Here is an 8,080-nt window from a genome sequence, read left to right as displayed (position 1 = left end):
TTCTTAGAGTTTTAAGGCGTCGTGGCCCGGGGGAACAGGGCGGGGAAAGGGAGAGGGTTGACCAATCGAAGAAGAGGGCTTTCAACACCATCATGGCCATAGCGGGAGCTCTGCTGTTGAGGTTCGGGGGGTGTCTGATCTGCACTGCAATTTTTGCCTCGTCACATCTCAGCCTTGATGATAGTTGTGCGGTGTTTAACTTAAGTTTCTGGTTCTTTGTGCCCAGCAGTCTGGTGTTGCCTCTGCTGTTTCTACACAGAGCAGGAAAGCTTCAATGTTGTAGGAACAAGAATGAGTCTGGCCAAGGACCTAAATAAAACTGGTGCTTTTTGAATATGCAGTGCAAGACTATAGAAAAGCAGATGAAAAGATCACATACGAATTTACAGCATGTCTATTTTAATTAAATAAACTCAAAATGAATGTAGGAAATATGATTGAAATATGCATGTTCAGTGGAGATTCAAATCACATGTTTCACGTAAGTCAGGGTTGATACTGTCCTTTTCCACATCAACTACACGTTAATGCTTTTTACTTTTTAGAAAATAATACAGATATTTTCAATGTACCATCATCCATTTTTTTTGTTGCACTTGGTTTGGCAATCCCAGTAGCTTGCACTGTTTTTGTTAGCTGATTTGTAGATTGGTATTTCAGATTGCTAATCTAAAGACTTTTCCCTAATCATCCCAATGTTATACTATTCAATTTTGCTTTTATTTTGTCGTAATTTATTTAATTATAATTGCTTGGATTTATATAGCGCCTTTCATGATACTCAAAGCGCTTTACAGGGTTCCAGACAATTCGTTCACACACAGTCATACCGGTGGTGGTAAACTACCATAGTAGCCACAGCTGCCCTGGGGCAGACTGACAGAAGCGAGGCTGCCATTCAGCGCCATCGGCCCCTCCGACCACCACCTCAAACATACAGCAGTCATACACATTCACACGAGGCAAGGTGGGTGAAGTGTCTTGCCCAGGGACACAACGACCATGACACAAGTGGCCGGGCTGGGATCGAACCGCCAACCCTAGGATCATTGGCCAACCAGCTTAACCACCTGAGCCACAGTCGCCCTGTAATTTATTTAGATTTTCACTTGTGGACACTGTGGCTGAAAAATAAATTAATATTTTATATTCTGACAGAGATTGGCACCAAGATTTTATTAACTCTTTCTCCCACAGTGTGACATGCAATACACTCACATTATCATTGTTGTCTAAAGGTGGTGCTGTTATCAATATTCTGGAATCAATGTAGTGTAAAATTTGAATAAAGGCTTCAGCTTGTAAACAGAGACAGTCCTGCTGTGTATGCATTGTTGACTTAGTGTAGTTGCTCTTATTGCCAGGTGTATTGGACCTGATTTCCTGTGCAAATGCTCTGTGTCAACAAGCATTCAATGCCTTTGAACCACAATGTTACCTTACACTCTGCATATTTTTCCCTGCACTGAAACAGCACGTCGAATGGAAAATTTCCCTACAGAATGGGGAAACTAAACGAGAAGTGATTATTACTGGTTGTGTGACATGCAAAGAACCTGCATGTCACAAGTGTATTTGATTTGTAACACAAATAAATAGAATTTACACTCCATAAACAGCATCTATCTTTTGATGGACACCCTGCCCACGCCAGCCCTGCTGTGTGTGGGTGGAGGTAAAAGATACACCTAAAAACATTAAAACATTAAGACTGTCAAGGTTGGTCTCTTTTGTTGCACATGCATACATTAAATAATACTTTTTTATGTTAGTACAAACATTTCAAAAGTCACCTGATATTGTTTTAAGCTGATTAAAACCTATCATATAGAATAACACATAATATTCAAATGGTGAGGATATCTGTTTTATTTCAAACATACCATTATTGCTCAAGTTTGTTACCGAGATCCTGAACCTTAAATTGTAGAGCACAGGTTTCTCTGGACAGGGCCTAATTCTCTGCTGTTACAAGGTTGTTCATCACGTCATGTCTGTCCACCAAATACTTTTCCTTTAAGAACTTTTTCTCCAGCTCCTGAAGTTGTTTTTGCAGACTGTTATTTTGCCTCTTTAGAGCTTTTTTCTCTGCCTTCATTGACTTATAACTTGCTTTAAAAGATTTCAGATTTGCGAGGTTCTTGTTGAAGATCTGGATTTCCTCAGTCAATCGGATTTCTTTTTGCTTCAAGATGTCTGTCTTGCCCTTCAACGTGTCATACTTGTAGCCCCAGTCTTCTTCATTCAGAAGCTTTTTGTAGACCTCAGTATGTGTTTTGATCAGGACTCTGCTTTCTTCCAGCATGACTTCTTCCTCAGCTTTCAGTTCTTTAAATTTGTCCTTTAATGTTTTTTGACTCTCGATCTCTCTGTTGACATCCTGGATTTGCTGATGCAAATCGCTGTTTTCATCCCTCAGAGCGTCCATGCGGTCAACCCATTCCACGCAAAGCTCACCACAGGTCTTTACATTCCCGTACTCTTTGAGGAGAACCTGGAGTTCCTGCCGCAGGGCCTCATTTTCACAGCTCATGGTTTCTTTTGACTTACCCATTCCGTCTTTAATTTTGTGCAATACTTTTATTTTCTGGGGCATTCGTTTGTGAAAGTCCTGAATCTCATCTCTCAAAGGACAATGCTCTCGGCTAATCGCCTCTCTCTCGGCTTTCGGGACAATGTTGGATTCACCCAAAGCTTTGACGTGTTGATGCCTCTCCTTGAGCTGCAGGATTTCCCATCTCATGGCTTCTTTCTGTTGGATCATCCCTTCCGTAGACTTTTTCAGTGCAGAACACTTTTCCTCCAAAGCAGTTTCATGTTGGAGTTTTGCCTGGAGGTCCTGAATTTCTCTTTTAAGCTCCTCATGCTCTTTTGTCACAGCTTCATTCTCAGCTTTCGACTGATTAAAACTGTCCTCAAGGGTTTCATGACTTATCCCTTTCTTCAGGTCTTGAAGTTTTTCTTGGAGAAATTGGCTTTGACGGTCCAACGCCTCATTAGACGCCTTTATATCTTTGCAAATTGCTTCGATAGTGCTTTGATTTTGGACCTTGTCACTGAGCTCCCTCACTTCTTTCTCAAGGGAGCAACACTTTTTTCTTGTAGCCTTTTCATCTGCCTTTATTGCATCGTATGTTGTTTCCATATTTTCACAGCTCTTAAACTGTCTCTTGAGCTTGTGAATTTGGAGGTGCAGGGGCTTTAGTTGTTGGCTGATGGCCTGTAAGCTGTCCATCAGTTCATTGACGTTGCTACCTGTATCTCTTCGTTGCTGGTGGATGTTCGAGGTGCTCTTCTCTGAGGAGTCGAAAGGAGGGACGTTCTGTTGGTCGCCACTCATTTTTCGCTCTCAGAGATCTCTTGATCTTGTTACAACAGTAAGACAGAACCTAGCTGTCGAGTCAGGGTTGACAAGATAATGACCAAAGCAGCACAGTGTAATCGATATGAAATCACTAAGTAGTCAATATCAGTGAGAGGAGTGTCTCTATGATGTGCAGAAAGTATTTGGAATGTTTCACCAAGAATGTTGACGATGGATTACAGTATGGAATGCAACATCAGATCGAGTTCTAGAATGGAAAAGCACAACAGTACTTGAATGTAAACAATTAGTTTCCATGACAACCATGAACTCTGGGAACCTTTTCCTGCAGACTACCTTTAAAAAATAGTATGCTATAATCATCACTCGAGATAAATTCGATTTTAATAAAAAAAAAAAAGAGTTCTTTTTTTAAAACATTTGTTTCAATTTCTCAGATGGTTGCAGAGAATATTGTTGCACTCCACAACAGACAGGTAGAAGATATTAAACATCTTGTTGCATTATTTGAAGGATCTTAGCTTCCTCACAAAGTAAAGTCTGCTATGTCCCTCCTGTAGACAAACTCATTGTAAAAAAACAAGACAAAAATAGATTGTGGACATGCTACATTATACACCACTAAGTTTGCATTGTCATTGTTATATAAGCTTTTGCATTGCAAATGTATGTCATTAATAACATAATATACCAATGAAAAGGCTAAACAGCTGCTGAAGTGCACCGGAGCAACTCAGTCACCCTCCCTGCTGACGTTGTTGACCCAACCCTACAATCTGACCTGCCTGTGAAAGGACATTATGAATAGGACATTTGCCTACTGCAATTTAAAGTATAAAGTATCAATAGATCAAATACCCTTTATGGATTTGTGATATGCAAAAACAAAAACCCACAGACTTTCTTCCGTCCATCCTCAAACACACACAATAAAAAAACCGCATGCCATCACATGCAAGCGTTTTTATAAATAGAGACGATCCCAGAGTTCTGCCATCTAGTTTGGAGATGCAGCAGACAGAGGATCAAGAGTAAACACTACTGAAGAAGTGAGTTTGTATTTGTTATGTTACTATATGCCTGTATTTAAAATACAATAAAATATATTCAAATTAAATATTGATTTGAGCTGTATTTATGAAGTTTTGCCAACGTAGTTTAATGATTTCTGAGCACTAAGTCATTAATTTATCAGATCATTTATAATGTTTTCAGGGTGTCTCATCTAGATTTTGTTATTGTGTCCTCTCTACTAATCAAAATGTTCTTATATTTTCATACATCTTCTTCAACAGCTATGTCCTTCAACTCCTCGTCCGCCTCTAATGCCTCCCTTCTTCCCTCCACTAATTCCTCAACCAGCTGTTTGAACTACAGAACCGGCTTCTTCATGTTTACCGCTTTCTCCGTCGCCAGCGTCCTCCTGCTGCTCCCTTTCTGCATCGTCATTGTCTACCTCGGTCTCCGGCGATGGAAGACGCAGCGCTCTGCTTCCAGTCAGTCTGACATCATCGCCTACCACCTGGTCGCCATGGAGCTAATCGGCATCACCGGGTGTGGTTTGTACATCTGCGGCGCCTGTGTTAGCGAGCCGTGGTCGATGAGGGTCGGTGTGTTTCTCTATTCGGCCACCTCTTACGGACAGATTTTCTTTCACATCCTCACCTGTGTGGAGCGCCACCTGGCTGTCGTTCATCCAATCACCTACTTAAGGCTGAGGAATAGGGGTGGGGTGAGAATCAGAAATGCCACTATCGGGTGCGTTTGGCTGCTCTTCTTGGGATCGTTTTACCTGACCAGTCTGCCTTACGAACGTAACATGATTTTAGGTATTTTTCTCTCAGTCGTCTCCATAGCGATCATCTCCTTCTGCAGCCTTTCCGTTCTCTGTGTTCTGATTCGCCCAGGGCCAGGGGAAGGGGCGAAAGGCAAGGAGACGCTGAGTCGCCAATCTAAGATGAGGGCATTTAACACCATAATGGCCATAATGGCAGCTCTTTTGGTGAGGTTTGTGGGATGTCTGCTTGTTCTTGTGGTGTATTCCTCCTCTACAGTGAGTGAGCGTGTCCGTTGCGGGGTGCTGGTGTCAGGAGTCTGGTTCTGTCTGCCCAGCAGTCTGGTGATACCGCTGCTGTTTCTCCACAGAGCTGGGAAACTAATGTGTTGTAAGAACAGCCCTAATCAGGACAAAGATGAGAGTAGAGCGTCTTAAGATTGATTTGATTTGGGCGCTCTGGTGGCGTAGTGGATAGAGCGCGTACCATATTGGCTCCGGCCTTCGTTGCAGTGGTTGCGGGTTCAAATCCAACTTGTGGACGTTTACTGCAGGTCATCCCCCCTCTCTCTCTCTCTCTCTCTCTCTCTCTGTTTCCCAATTCCAACTCTGTACTATCCAATAAAGCTTGAAAATACCCAAAAAATATTCTTAAAAAAAAAAAAGATTTATCAGATTGTTCGGCTCACAATATAGAAGATACAATTATTCTTTAGTAAACTTTTAGGCATTACATTTTTCTCTCAAACAAATATTTTTATCTATCACTTTATATGTCTTCTACATATCTCACTCACGGAGGACACATTAGAATATTCAGAAAAAAAAGCAATAATGTAAGTGATATTTAGCATGTAAGCCGCAATACATTAGTTTAATTAAATCCTATCCAAACCTCACTGGGTAGTGACTACGTAAAGATATAAAGGTTTGGCAAGGGCCCAGGATGCACTGTTTTTGTTTGTACTCGGTTAAAGGACATAATGATGGATAAATGATTCAACCAAAACATCCTCATTCAGAAATATTTTCCAGTGCATCCCAAAATGTCCAAAAATGTTATTTCTCAAAACTGGATGATCTTGTCAAAATCCCTTTTTTATGATATAATAAAACAATCTCAGAAATGCACCTCAGTGCAGGGTGTTGTGGGGTTTTATCCATACTTGCTAGTGTGTTATCCTTGTGTTTGTACAGCTAATATAAGTATCAGCATTAGCATAATTAGCCAAAGAGTCCAATTGACCAAAAAACTGCAACAAAACAGTCTGGTTTATAAATTGTATGGGTATCAATATGACAAGTGACCCACACAGATGGACAGGTGTTCTAGTTGCCATGACACTGTTTGTTTTGAATAGGCACAGGTTTTAAGTTACAGCTCATTTGAATCATGTTTAACAAATAATTAAAGGAACATATGAGGTGAAGGAACTTTAAGAGTGGTAAATTGTTTTTTTCAATTGTAGTCTTTTGCCTGTTTTAATAATCATAATAATAATACCACTTTTTCAACAGAAAAACAAACTACCTTGTTTTAAACCATGCGAGACACTTCCTCAACACATACATGAGCATGAAATCTCCTGTATAAATGTATGACAATCCAGTTTCAAAGATACTTGGTCATCAACATATAACACAATGTTAGATTGTTTCTTCATTTATGTAATGTATTGTTGGTTGGTTTGCTAGTTTTCCTATTGGGGCAAAGTTGTTGTAGTTGAGAAATCTATAAGAAAGAAAATAGTTTTATCAACATTGTCAAATGTTAATACATGCACTTATCAATAAGTGATATTTGTACATGGATGGCTTTAAATTATGGAATACATTTAATAAATAACGACTTTCAAATGTGTTGGTTTGCAGTCTATGTATGATCGCTGTGTGGGGTTTTGATTGCAGAGGAAGATTACAGTGAAATGTATTAGGGACTGAGGTTCACTTCTTACAAAATGTGTTTTTAGACACAAACTGTGTTAGCCATGTTAATCAGAGACACAGAGAGGTAAGCCAGGTGTTCTGAGCTGTGTGACATAATCTAATTTGAATACAGAATGCTTGTAAAAATTACCATTAAAATCCTGTCAATCGTTCATTTTCATAAAGAATTTAAATAGTGTCATCAAACTTCGACATGATGCCCTTAATTTATAGTTATCTATCTATCTATCTATCTATCTATCTATCTATCTATCTATCTATCTATCTATCTATCTATCTATCTATCTATCTATCTATCTATCTATCTATCTATCTATCTATCTATCTATCTATCTATCTATCTATCTATCTATCTATCTATCTATCTATCTATCTATATCTAGCTAGCCTTGTATTTAAAAGGTGTTATACAAATACAATTGCCTTTCCTTGCCTTGCTTTGACTAGGTGTCATCAAGCAAGACGGTGTAACACTGCCAGTACTGCTGTCCCGGAAATGACTCCGAGCTCTAAGAAAATTTGACTTCAACATGTAAATACCGTATTAGTTGTTCCACAACAAACAAACAGTCCTGTTCCCATCTGAGAAGAATGCTCCTGGCAATGTTGTCATTCCATTATAATATCACAACCTTTTCAGCCAATTATATGTATTTATTTACTTATTCAAGATTTAATTTATGGCATTTGAAACACTTTAAGTCCTGTATTCTGTAGGAGTTATCCCCACAGATTGACAAAATGAACAAGGAGTGACATTTAGGTATGGTAAATAATTTAAGGATAAGTCAATATCTTTACTTTATCGATTCATTACAATACAATACAATACAATTTAAACCTTTACACATTAGCAAGTAGAATAAATACACACTGGAATTTTGGCTTGTCTCTTGGTGATTTAGATTTTATTGAATTATAAAACATTAAAAAAAAAGAATGAAGAAAGTATTTTGCCTTTGTATGCCGTGTACTCATGTGTTGAAGTATATCAAAATCAAATAATTCATACCACAACTAATATTTGTCTATTC

Source organism: Ammodytes marinus (assembly GCF_949987685.1).
Source record: "Ammodytes marinus genome assembly, chromosome: 23".
Lineage (NCBI taxonomy): Eukaryota > Metazoa > Chordata > Actinopteri > Uranoscopiformes > Ammodytidae > Ammodytes > Ammodytes marinus.
The sequence above is the reverse complement of the archived record's forward strand: the minus strand, read 5'-3'. Positions refer to the sequence as shown.